Source organism: Rutidosis leptorrhynchoides, chromosome 5 (genome assembly GCF_046630445.1).
Source record: "Rutidosis leptorrhynchoides isolate AG116_Rl617_1_P2 chromosome 5, CSIRO_AGI_Rlap_v1, whole genome shotgun sequence".
Taxonomy (NCBI): domain Eukaryota; kingdom Viridiplantae; phylum Streptophyta; class Magnoliopsida; order Asterales; family Asteraceae; genus Rutidosis; species Rutidosis leptorrhynchoides.
In genome coordinates this window covers 331,195,976-331,208,325 of record NC_092337.1, presented here as the reverse complement: position 1 = coordinate 331,208,325, position 12,350 = coordinate 331,195,976, and the positions used below count along the sequence as shown (strand labels likewise).

General features: G+C 36.2%; 1 pseudogene; it reads right to left on the bottom strand.

Moving 5' to 3' along the window:
• The window catches only part of LOC139849550 (protein CDI-like), a 35,881-nt pseudogene extending 34,748 nt beyond the window's left edge, over positions 1 to 1,133 (bottom strand).
• Between the last annotated feature and the right edge of the window lie 11,217 nt (positions 1,134 to 12,350).

Here is a 12,350-nt window from a genome sequence, read left to right as displayed (position 1 = left end):
TCATATTTTCTTATCCCACTAATAGGTGTATTGTAATACAATCATTATTACGTAAATTGTTGTTTTTATCATTACAGTTACAATCTACAATAAAATAAACGCACAAACACTAAACAATATACTCGTGTTAAATGCATAATTTCATTGATATAAAATTACAAATTAGTACTACAAAGTAGTTTACAATTCTTTGAAATTTATCCAAGATACACATGAAACTCTAAAGTAACTAAAACAATACATATTTTTAACAAATTTCAATTTTCCAATCAAATGAGTCTTCTTCCCATCATGCTTCCTTGAAAGCCAATGTAAGCAATATCATGAATTACCTGTTGAAATGCTCATGTAATACACTAAAAGGAAGGAGACATATGTTAACCTGTAGGCATTACATGCCACGTCTCTCCTTGATAGGAACCGAGAATTGAAAGAAATTCCGCATACCATATGTCACTAACTAAATCAAATAGCTCCTTAATATCAACAAGATATAAGAAATCACAATCAACAAACATTGCCCAAACTTTGTAATCGGCTAAAAAAAGGTGTTAAGAATCGAGTGAATGAAAATTTGGTGCTTTCGAGGTTATTGTGTTCACGTGTTGGGAATAATAATCTGATGAGTCAAAAGTATTTTGCAGATTTTAGAATCTGGAGATTTAGAGTATGAAGTTACAGACTCTGGAATTTGCTGAAGTCAACGGTTGAAGTTTTCTTGAAGCCAAAGCTACAGATTATTCTGGAGATATGCTTAAAGTTTAAGAAGATATGTTTTGAAGATTCAGTTTTATCTCCAGAGTTAACTTTTGAATTAATAGCTAATTTGTTTGGTTTTTAGTTTATCTTTTCCTTGTTTATAGCGAAGTAGTTTTGGAAACCAAATATTCAGATTTGGTGTTTATCTGTATAAATAGGGACGTATGGTTTAGTTTGAAGATGTACTTTTTACACGATCAATATCATTAGTCTTCTATTCTATTATCATGTTCTCTCAATTTCTGCACTAATAATTCATATTTGTTGTTTAAGTGAGAGTCTGGTGTTCATAGTTCAATTACTGTGAACTAATAACTGGTATCAGAGCGGGTAAGGTGTAAATCCTATTACGGTGATCTTTACAAACGATCCATATTTTTATCAATATGTCTACCAGTACCATTCATACCCTAGTTATGGCTGGAAAAGGTGTGCCAATATTCGATGGCACAGACTTTGCAACTTGAAAATTGAAAGTCCTATGGTTTTTAGGATCTATTCATGAAGAAGCTGAGCATGTTCTTACAACAGGACCCATTATTCCTGGTTCAATGATAGCTGCTGTTCCTGCCACAGATACTGTTGCTGCACAACCTGCCTATTTTCGTGAAACACCAAGAGAAAGGTGGACCGAAGCAGAAGCCATAAAGTTCAAACTGGATAGCAAAATAAGGAGTATTATTGGGAATGCTGTTACTATTCTAATTCTCATAAAGATCAGTCACGCCAAGACTGCTAAAGCTATGTGGGATCTGTTGCTTAATGACTATGAAGGAGTCACTGTTGTTAAGACTCAGAAGAAGAAGAATCTGATTAGATGCTATGAAAATTTTGCTGCTGAGCCTAAAGAAACTTTAAGTGATCTTCATTCAAGATTTCAGGTTCTGATAAATAATCTTGAAAGTGTTGGTGTAGAGAAAACACAACAAGTGTTATGTCAAAAGATCATTGAATTGTTACCTTCGAACTTTGAGTCTGTAATCACATCTATGGTAATTAGTGAGAAGATAGATAACTATGAGTTGAGTGAATTGTTTGGTATACTATCAAACTTTGAGGAAACACAACTGAAGAACAAGATCAATGCTAAGAAAACTGCTAAAGATCCAGAAGTTGCATTGGTGGCTACCACAAAGAAGAATAAGCAGTTATTCTCTAGTTACTCTAGCAAAGGTTGAATCTGAGAGTGATGAAACTTCTGATGATGATAGTGAATCTGATGAAGATGAGGAGATTAAAGATCTGGAAGTCCAGATGGCTCTTTTGACTCAAAGGATTGAGCAGAAAAAGTTTGGTTATAAGAAGGGTAAAGGCAAGGGTACTTTTGATCCAAAGAAAGCTAAATGCTTTAAATGTGGCAAGTTAGGACACATAGCTGCTGACTGCTGGTCTAAGGATGAAGGAGGTGCTAACTCCAACAAGTCTGTTGACAAAGCAAGAAAGTACAAACTTAAGTACATAAAGTTAAAGAGTGAACCAGAAAGATCTAAGAACAAAGAACAAGAGAAAGCTTTGTACACAGAAGCATGGGAAGATGAAGACTCATCATCTGATGAGGAGGAGGATAAGTATCTTATGGCTATAATTGATGGTGGTTCTAGCAAGTTTGAGAAAGATCTGAAAGCTATTGAGAAGATGGATAAAGACTCTACTTGTAATAAAGTTTCTGCTTATAAGGTACAAAACTTTGTGAACTATCTTGATAATGAAAAAGTGAGAATGTTTCAGTACTTGTTGCTTGACTTTCAATGGTGTTTAGATGATATTGATAGGTTAAGAACACAAATTTTTGATCTTAAAAACACTATCAAAGACAAAGATGCTGAAATTAAAGTCTTGAAAAAATGTGAGGTAGAACTTGACACATATAAAATGGCATACACAGAAGAAATTAAAAGGTTAAATATTGAATAAGGAAGATCAATTAAAAGGTCAAAACATTATGAATCAATTTGTAAATCTTAGTGTGTATCTTCTAAAAAGAATTCTGATGCTATTGCCAAACAAATTCCAAATGATGTCAAAGCTATACTAGGTGAAAACTACATATTAGATAATAATATGAAAGTTGATCCAAGTGTATTCAAACCTGACATTCTACCAAACACAATTGTAAAATTTGATGGTGACAAAAAGATTTTAACCAATGCTTTTGTAAGGTCATTAGATCCTGTTGAACCTTCTGAGACTATAATACTTGAAAATAAAAATCCATTAGAGTCTGAACTTTTGAAACCTTCAGACTCTAGCATTTTAGTCTCTCAAAATAAAAGTTTATGTTCTAACTTAGAGTCTGACACCCAAGAGTCAAGTTGCAAGAACAACTCTGAATTATCCTCTGACACTGACACTTGTCCAGATCTAAAAGGGTTAACTAAAAGAAGGTCAAAGTCAAAATAAGATAAAACTATTCAAAAACTCAAAAAGGAAATTTCTAAGCTCAATGAAAAAATCAAGAGTCAAGAAAAACCTTCAGTTAAAAGAACATCTTGTTTTCCTAAGGAAATTAAGAAGGTATGTGATGTGTGCGAGGTGTACTAAAAAATAGTATTATTTTTACAACGAAATACTATTAAATACGATACAATTTTACACAAGATATTTATTTATTTATAGAATGGATATACCTAAACCTTGCTACAACACTTATAGGCAGTGTACCTAATCGTACAGTAGTGTAGTTTTTAGTAAGCCCGGTTCGTTCCACAGGGATCTCTTAAACAAGCTTAACGCTATATTAGTTTTAAATTTATAAAAATACAAATATATATATAAGTAATATTATTATTATAAAAGGGGGTTTTTACCGTTTAATGACCGGTTTGTCGATTTTAAAACTTTAGTCACAGTTAAAACCTAATGTAAAATATTAAATAAATAAAAGACTTAATTTAAAGCGTAAAGTAAATAATGATAATGAAATTGCGATAAATAAAAGTGCGATAATTAAAAAGTACGATAATTAAAAGTGTAATTAAATATAATGACAATAAATAAAAGTGTAATAATTAGAAGTGCAATTAAATATGAAAATAAAGGAATTATGCTTATTTAAACTTCCATAATCATGATGTTTGACGTGTTGATTTTTAGTTTATTCCCATGGGTTAATTGTCCTTTGTCCTGGATTATTCGATATATCCATACGGATTTGTCCATAATAGTCCATCAGGCATAATCATAAAATGCGGAAGTCTTCGCCAAATTATTCTTATTCTCGAAGTCAAATATTCCAACTAATTGGGGATTCGAATTGTAAGAAGGTTTTAATACTTTGTTTAATGAATAGACCAGGTTATCGACTGCGTGTAAACCAAGGTTTTACTACTTTGTTAACAATTACACCAATTACCCTTGAATGTAATCCACCCCTGTTTCAACAAGTCTATTAACTATTAATCCAGTTCTGTGTCCGGTAAAATGAACAATTATTGGTATTTATAGATATCCCGCCCACCGTGCCCAGTCAAACGTATGTGGTTATATATAAATACGTCAAATTATAAGTCTATATATTAAATTAACGAGGTATCATTTAGTTAATATAAAGCCCATTAATAGCCCATAGTCTAATTTCCACAAGTGTCGTTCTTTTGTCCAAACCCCAATTATGGTACAAAGCCCAATTACCCAATCTTAATATTTTTAGCCCAACATCATGATTACTTCGTCTTAAATAAGCATAATAATAACTTAGCTACGAGACATTAAATTAAAAATAACATTAATCATAACTTACAGTGATTAAAAATAGCGTAGCGTTACACGGACAGAATTTCGACTTACACCCTTACAACATTCGCGAACATACCCTTATTATTAGAATTTAAAATTAAAATTAAAATTAAAATATATATATATATATATATATATATATATATATATATATATATCTTACGTATGAGAGAAAGAAGAAAAAGATGTAAAATTTCATCCAAAACTCGTGAACTTTATAGGACCAGGCCTGGATTTCAGGGCCATGCGATCGCATGGCTTTTGTGCCTTCAGGCCATGCGATCGCATGGTGGTAGGTAACAGCTCACATGATTTTTGTTTCTTTGCTTGTCGACGTTTTAATAAATAAATATAATATATAAATAATTATAAGAATTATTTAAATATTATATTATATTTATGTGCATAGTTGACTTGTAATTTTTAGTCCGTTGCGTCGAGCGTTGAGAGTTGACTTTGGTCCCAGTTCCGGATTTTCGAACGTCCTTACGTATAATTTAATATCTTGCACTTTGCGTTTTACGTCTTGTACTCTTGTAATTTTGAGACGTTTCTCATCAATAATTGGAGCCACTTTGATTGTATTTTGTGCTTTTGAGCTTTTTGGTCGTTTGCGTCTTCAATTCATCGAATCTGTCTTTTGTCTTCACCTTTTATTATTTAAACGAATATCACTTGTAAATAGAACAATTGCAACTAAAAGCTTGTCTTTCTTGAGGAATAATGCTATGAAATATATGTTCGTTTTTAGCATTATCAAATATTCTCACACTTGAGCGTTGCTTGTCCTCAAGCAATATAGTCTTGAAATAAATATACTAGAATCACTTCTTTATTCTTCACACTTTGTACATCAGTGATTTCTATACGGCGGTATAAACAATGGTAGTAACGATGTGGTTTACAGTCCCACATGACTATAAAAATTTAGATCCTTTAAGGAAATTGGATCTTTATGAAAACATTTGATCTTTTGAAAATTAAGTCTAGCTTTTACCATAGATAAGTTTTCCGGAATAACCCTTCACCGGTGTTTGCAAATTATTTTTGTGGGTTTGGTGGGTTTCATATTTGAAAATTTTAGCTCAAAACTTGTGGTTTTGTGTCACTCACTTGCTTACCTTGTATTGGGAAAGCAACACGTCCAGTATACTTGCTCCGTATATTACCTTTCGATAAACTACCGTCTGGCTGTAAAGGAAAGCGTTGAACAAGCAACTGTTAAGGCAATGTCCCCTGACGTGCTTTTAATTATGGTCTATAACGTATCGGATGCAATTACTATCCTTGGTAGTGTAACATCCCGCGTTTTTCCGTTAAATTTATTTTAACGCCGTCTTTTTTTTTTAAATAATATCTTTCGTATTTAAATTCGTCGACTCCGTTGACGAACGTTCATAATATTCTTGTTATTTATTTATAACATCTCTCGTTAACTTGCGTTTTAAAAATATTCGATCGGTTAAATCCCGCACCCGCTTTGAAACTCGAGGGACCGGAGTTGCCAAATGGGCAAACTAGTTGACTAGGTCAACTAGTCAACCCATTTTTCATTCCATCATCTCCCTCACCTCTTTTCTCTCCATCTCAAGAACACACACACAAACCCATTCCATTCATTCATCATCTAAATTCAATCTTGGAAGCTCACAACAAATCCGACTACATATTCTTAATCCTCTCTTCATTCTCTACGATTTGATACTAACTTCATCGATTTTGGGTAACATTTCTAAAACTCTAAATTTCTCTAAATTCGTTTTATATACTTGAAATGGTGTTAGTTAGTGTCTATGGCTCGTGTCTAGCATGAATATATGATTTACTTGCTCGATTTGTTGTTTTGAGTAACTAGTTTGAGTTTTTGGAATGGGTTTGCTTAATCCTTGATTTTGGATGAGTTAATGTTGTAGATTGTTAAAGTTCATGTTTTAATTGTGTTACTAGTATCACTAGCTTCGTTTTGATGTGTAGGTTGATTAAGAAAACTTCAAAAACCCGATTAATGATTTTGTGATGTTTGACTAGGGTTTGATAGTTCTTGACATGAACTTTTGATGCTTGAATGCCATGAAATGTTAATTGTTAGTGTTTAGTTGTAATGTATGTTTCATTACCTTCAAAACGGCATATCGTATGTGTAAATTGGATTCCCGGATCATAAAATACGTTTTACGAACTTGAAACTTGAAAATAAACCTCTATTGATCACTTGACGGGATTTCGGTTATAGTATATGATGTTTTTGCTTGATGAAAAGTGCTTAGTTGCGTTCCTTGTCGAAAGAGCTTTCCGATGATATAAAATACATGTTCTAATTGTTTGCGGATCATAAAATGTGATTGTTTGTGTTTTGGTTCGTCCATTTGAGGAATACAGCAAACAGGGCCTGGGAAAAGATCAGGACGCCGTCCAGATACTTGGGACGCCGTCCCACCTTTTGAACTGGGACGCCGTCTAGCTTCTCGGGACGCCGTCCCACCTTTTGAACTGGGACGCCGTCTAGCCATTTGGGACGCCGTCCCATTTGGCTAAAACTGGCTGTTTGCTTTGGTCATTTGACATGAAAATGTTTGCTATGCTACGGATCTCCGATTAACATGAAACTTGGCCAACATGCTCATATATGATTATATAACTTAGAAAAATTGTCGGATATCCAACCCGACCCCGTTGACTTTTCTGTTGACTTTGACCCGACCAAGTTGACTTTTAATCAAACTTAACCAAATAATTGTGCAATCGTTCTAACATGTTTTTACACTTGTACCTTGCATGAAACATGACAATTTGATTCACATGCTATTAGGATCGAGTCTTAACGAGCCATAGGACTAATTGAACATCTTTGACCTATCGTGTTTACCGTTATTGATACAACCTATTTGTTTAGGTCAAGACTAGCATTGTTCTTGCACACATTTACTTGTTGAAGTACTTTACTACTCGTGCATTCAAGGTGAGATCATAGTCCCACTTTTAATCACTTTTATTCTTTACATCGTGGGCTGAGAAACACATACATTTCATACCTATTTACTTTTCATGCTTTTACATTGTGAACAAATACGAATACAAAGATGCATACGAGTTTGAACAAAAGTCCTCAATCCAATTATCATTAGTTCCACTTGCAGGGTGTAAGTGTAAGCGTGTAATTATGTTGTGTGGCCATACGGGTTTAACAAACCCTCATTCAGACGGTTCGCTACCGTTAGTGAATGAAATATAATTTCAACAATGTATAGTGTAAGTTCTAACACTAAATTCAAAATTCAGAGGGAAGATTCGGTTAAGCCTTGATAATTGGGTGCTCGTGATACAAATACTATTTTGGAATGTGAACGATTCTGGTTGAGCAATTCTTAAAGAACCTTGGGGTTCAATACAATTTACTTACTAAACCTATGATTTCACCAACGTTTTCGTTGACAGATTCTTCTATGTTTTCTCAGGTTTTGAATGCTTAGTGATACATGCTTCCACACTCTTTTGATACTTGCTTGGATGTCGAGTATACATGCATACATGGAGCGTCTTTTGGATACTTTTAAATTGTGTCGCATAAGTTTCATTTGTACTTAAAACTTGGTATCGTAACTTGTGGTGGAACTATTCTTGTAAAACTTGAACAACCTTTACATTTGAAATGAATGCGACATATCTTTTGGTCAAACGTTGTTTTAAAGACTTATGACCACGTAACGGGACCTAAGTAGACGGCGCCGTCAATGACGATTTGGTCGGGTCGCTACAGATGGTATCAGAGCCTTGGTTGTAGGGATTTAGAGTTCATTTGTGTCCACCCCGAGTCATAGGGTACATAGGTGAATCTAGACTACAACCGGCATATAGACTGCAGTAGGAATTACTTGACTATTTGTGCATTTATACTCGAACTCTTCTATCATATCTAACTCGTATTCGATCTTGATCTTATGTTGATAAATTTTGTTGACGCGCCACCTTGACTTTATGAAGTAATGTTAAATGCACATGAGAATCAGGGTAATATAATTTCCGGGATTATATTACGGTGATTCACATGGACGTTCCGACATTATGACATAAAGAATTTAGGGCGAGTCAAGGAAAATTTTCTCTCTATCCTTATTCCATACTCCGGTTAGTATTGTTGAAAATACTAACCAACGATATTATTGTGTCTTGAAGGAACAATGGCTCCTCGTCGTGTACGCCGCAATGAAACTCCCGAACAAGCTCTCGAACGGATGATAACTACCGCCGTAGATGCGGCCATGGCCGGTCACTCATCCAACAACAATAATAATAACAACCACAACAACAACAACAACAACAACAACAATGGAGCCGGAAACTCAAACGAGGGATGCTCCTATAAAGCTTTCATGGGGTGCAAACCTCACACTTTTGATGGAACCGGGGGACCGGTCGTGCTCACCCGATGGTTTGAGCAAACGGAAGCCGTCTTTAGCATAAGCGGTTGTCGGGACCAAGACAAGGTCAAATACTCCACTCACACTTTCTCCGGAATTGCTCTAACATGGTGGAACACCTATGTTCAATCGGTGGGTACCGATGAAGCTCATGCCCTCTCTTGGGCCGATCTAAAGGAAAAGATGATTGTTGAATATTTTCCGCGCGAAGAAACCCGAAAGCTTGAGGAAGAACTAAGAGCTTTGAAAGCGGTCGGAAACGATCTTAAAGCTTATAATCAACGCTTCGCCGAACTATCCTTGATGTGTCCTAATCTTGTTAACCCCGAATCTCAAAGGATTGAGCTCTACATGCTCGGTCTTCCAAAAAGCATCAAACAAGGGGTGATGTCATCCAAACCCACTACTCATCAAGCCGCTATGAACATGGCTCGCCAACTAATTGAAACGGTTGACGAAATCGTAGTTCCGGCACCTAAGGCCGAGGATAAATCGGGCGGCAACAAAAGAAAGTGGGAACCCTCCCAATCAAGCAACAACAACTTTACTAAGAAGCTTTACACCTCCGATGGCAAGAGGGGTTATACCGGACACCTACCGTATTGTAACGAGTGCTACAAACATCATTTAGGCGAATGTGGCAAACCATTTTGCTTGAAGTGTCAAAGAAGTGGCCATGTAGCCCACGAGTGTAGGAATACCGCTCCCGTCGCTCAAAAGGAGCACAATGCACCCAAGACGGGTGTTTGTTTTGAATGTGGCCAACCGGGTCATTTTAGGAGTGCGTGCCCAAATAAGAAAATCAACCCCAACGCACGCCGTTAAACTTTCAACATCAACGCCTAGGATGCCCGAGACGACGATGGACTAGTCACGGGTATGTTTCTTCTCGAAATTCTCACGTTTCATGTTTATTCGATTCGGTTACCGTTAGACGTTTTATAAACAAGTCTTTGACTCGTGCTCTTTACATTCCACTTTTTCCCCTAGATACTACTTAGACGATTTAAGTGACCAACGGAAAAAATATTGTGTGCCTATATATTTTATTGGAGGATATACATTAAGACTTTTGACTTGACACCTATAGAACTAGGGAGCTCGGAACTTATTCGTTAAAAAAAAAAAAAAAAAAAAAAAAAAAAATGTTTCCCCATCGTCTTGTATAGATTATTGTGAACTGAGTAATTTTCGGTTGGAAACCGATACCCTCTCCCTCGCATCCATGACCTCATGATTTCTTGCATGAATCCCGTGTGTATTCCAAAACGACCTCCGTTCCGGTTATCATCAATTGGGGGTTAAGGGAGACAATGTCTCCTGAGTCTTTTCCGAACTCGCAACGTTAGTTGTAAATCTCTCTTAGTACCATTCGATTTATCCAAGGCTCGTCCGTATCCATAAACCTCTTGAACCGCGTATGCAAATTCATATAGACTAATCTGTTATCGTATTTATAGATGACATCTTAACTTATTTAAGTAAAGAAGGAAAACGAACAACATCACCATCTTACGCTCGAACTTTTGAGAAAAGAGCAACTTTATACCAAATTCTCCGAGTGAGAATTTCTGTTGAACGAAGTCCAATTTTCTAGACCATAATGTTAATGATCAAGGCATTTCAATCAATCTCAAAATCAAGCCACATGTAATCAGGAAACTCTCCCCACACAGACTTGTATTCGTAAAATCTTAGACCTCGTCTGTTATTACCGAAAATTCATTTCTGACTTTTCTCGTGTTACACGACTTTAATCTCCCCGCGATCGAACCTTGAGCGTGATTCTTCACACCAACATTTCTAGTTAAATTCGTTATCTTGCACGGAGAAGTCGAATACTAAATTGTGGATCCGATCAATTTTCTCGTCATCACGTACCACACTACACACCCCTGATATTTCACCATTACCGTCTGATATTACTGGAATTTAAGATAACACACAATCCAACGATACTTCACTCTTCTTTGACTTAACGCCCTTGTGTTTCTGATAATCGGCCAACTATTATGCAACCCCGAACCATACAACTACGTGTACTATCTCGTTTCTCTTTCAGACTTCAACTTTTGACAACTAGAGGCACGTTATGGCAACCTCGAGATGTAAGCTCATCCTATTCAAAGTCCTCATTTCACTCCTATCCTCATCGCTCGCATTTCCGTTTAAGGAAACTCCTTGTAACATTTCTCCATGGACAGATAAACTCCTCATATTACATTAGTATTCGCCACGAGGGTGAATAGTCCTAACGAACATTTTTCGAACCCTAACTGACTTGTTCAAACATATCTTAAGAGATTCTATTCCAACACGGTGTATCTTCGTCATTCATCCTGTATCGAAATACTCGTTTCACTTCTAGTTTTACAAGGAACCTTGGGAACCCGCTTAGACATGAGTACCGCGTACCACCCACAAACTGACGAACCGAGCAAACGAACGATTTACGTCTTGGAAAGACATGTCACAAACTCGTATTGTCACCTTTAGTAGATCACTCTTACAACAGTAGTTACCACTCGTGTGTTCACGCGCACTTTCCGAAACCCTATATGACCGCTAATGTCATACCCCTGTTCATTTAACCAAAGCATCAACCACCGAAATCTGAACTCCATCAAGAAACAACAATTGAAATCATTTAAATCCGAGGAGGGCTCGAGACGATCCGTAGTCGCCAGAAGAGTTATACCAAACTTAGATGAAAACCTCACAAATCCCAGTGTGTAACCGCTTAATATTGAGAAACCGCACCTTGGAAAGGTGTAATCCGTTTCGGGAAATCGAGGAAATTTATATCCGCAATATTGATCCTTTTGAAATCTTGGGGCGTATTGGAACCGCTTCCTACCGTTTAGAACCTCCGACTCAATTAAGTTTCCGTTTACCCTACTTTCCATGTAACAAACTTAGATACGTGTCCTGCGGAACAGGAACGTGCTATCCTTCTAGATAAACTTACTATCGATAACAACTCCTCTTCGTAGAAAGACCGGTTGAAACTGTGGATCGTAAAACCAAACCTTAATACAACGTAAAACCCCGACTGTCCAAATTCGTGGGAATGCCCAAGGACGTATTTTCGCTTATTCATAGCATTGACAATGCAAGGTCTCAAGGAAGAGACATCGACTACTACTTCCAACTAAATTTCGGGACGAAATTTCTTTTGAGGTGTGGATAATGTAACATCCCGCGTTTTTCCGTTAAATTTATTTTAACGCCGTCTTTTTTTTTAAATAATATCTTTCGTATTTAAATTCGTCGACTCCGTTGACGAACGTTCATAATATTCTTGTTATTTATTTATAACATCTCTCGTTAACTTGCGTTTTAAAAATATTCGATCGGTTAAATCCCGCACCCGCTTTGAAACTCGATGGACCGGAGTTGCCAAATGGGCAAACTAGTTGACTAGGTCAACTAGTCAAC